Consider the following 2,040-nt stretch of genomic DNA (forward strand, 5'->3'; position numbering starts at 1 on the left):
AGATTCCACAGCAGTTTGAAAATTAAAAAAAAAAAAAAAACAAAGAGCAGGTACTGAATCTGATCAATATACTCAATAGATTTAGGATGATTAGAATCTTATATCATGGTTATTGGCTTGGATGGATTTTGTCTTCAAATAAAAAATGGTAGGGTGCACTTATAGTTATCAGATCTGGGAAAAGATACAAGCTTATTTTTAAGAATCAACAAAATTGAACAATTGAAGAATCAGCTGAAAGGATCAAGGAATAAGGACTCAGCATCAGATTATATTTCCAAGATCAAAACTATTGCAGATTCTCTAGCAGGTCTTGGAAAACCTCTCAAAGATAAAAAGCAGATACAAGCTAGCTTAGAAGGATGAAATGAAAATTATCAAATGCTTTTTACAACAATCAACTCAAAACCAGAAACATATACTCCTTGTGAGGTTGAAACTCTCTTGTTAACACATGAAGATATATGCTGGAGAAGTTTAGAAAACAGAAACTACAATGAGTTTAAGCCAGTCTTGCTTAGTCATCATATCCTATCATTCCAAATTTCAATTGTGGCAATGGAGGGCGTATAGGAGGAAGAAATGGTGGTAGATCATTCTACCAATCTCCAAAACTATAGTGTCAAGTGTGCAAAAGAATTGGCCATATTGCTTGACACTACTCTCACATATTCAACCAAGAAATACCACCACCTTCTCAGCCTCAACAATCAAGATTTGACACCTTTGACACTAACTCATCATCCTCTTCATTATCACAAGGCAGTGCTACACCATCTATTCCACCACCACTAGCACCATCCTTTCACAATCCATCAGCATATGTTGTTGTGCTTTCTTCTATCACTGACCCTTCATGATATCTCGATTGATTTAGGAGCTTCAAATCACATAACATCTAATCCTTTAAATTTGCTATCTGGATCAGAATACAATAGTCTTGATCAGGTGCAAATTGGCAATAGAACAGATATCCCTATTGCACATGTTAGTCATGCATTGTTATAGCTGATGTGGCTGAAAAAAGGTAGCTATATTGGTAGTGTTCTAAATCATGTACACGCCATCTTACAGGGTCATCGTAGAACCTATGTTGGTTCTATGTTAGGAAAGATATGGTACAATGCCTTAGGAATGTGGGGACACCCAACCCTCTTGTTTTGATTGATGAGATTGACAAAGTAATACATTGGTAGTTGGTTCAATTTATTTAAATTGAGTATTCTATTCTCCCTTAGTATGAAATAAATATGCTGCATGATTTTTGTTTTATGGAGCTTTCTTCCATGAGAAAAGTATAATATGGTCCTTTATGATTCAAGATTCTTTATAAATCATAGCCATTGGATTTTTGAATGGATGACTAAGATTTAAAGCTTTTATTAATAATATAATAATTATATTTATATTTAAATATTTTTATAAATAACTCTATTTTAAAATTTTATTTTTGTCCTTTATCCTCTCTTTTCATTTTTTTCTCCGTCACTTCCTTCGCCGTGGCTGCTGTAGTCGCTGAAAGGAGGAGCGCGACTGCCACGAGAAGCCGCCGCCGTCGTCATCTTCGCGGGTTGCCTCTGCGTGCGCTGTTTTTGCCGACATTCATCCGCGTCTTGCCGTCGCCATCTGTGGAATCGCTAGGCCGTCGCCGTTCGCCACTTCCAGTGTCACCACCAAGTCAAGAATGAGCTAGAGGGAGAGAAATCCGTTGCAGTCGATGCTATTCAGTGGGGGAGGAAGAGCTGCGACAACGAAGGGGAGCAGGAGCCGTTGCGGTGGTCACCATCACCGCTGTTGGGTAACAGTGGTCAGAGCTGCCGCTAATAAAATCCGTCGGAATTTCTGTCTGAAAAAATAATAATTAGTTCTAATATATGTTGGTGGTGCGGTGGTAAGTGTAATGATAGTAATAATAGTTGTTGGAAGAAGATGTGAAAAAAGAAAGATGGTTGTTAAAAAAAAATGTGAGAAGAGGAAGACGAAGATATTTACATAATTTATTATTTTATTTTATAATTTTTTTTATTTAGACCACCAAAA

The sequence above is a fragment of the Arachis ipaensis genome, chromosome B09 (assembly GCF_000816755.2).
Source record: "Arachis ipaensis cultivar K30076 chromosome B09, Araip1.1, whole genome shotgun sequence".
Lineage (NCBI taxonomy): Eukaryota > Viridiplantae > Streptophyta > Magnoliopsida > Fabales > Fabaceae > Arachis > Arachis ipaensis.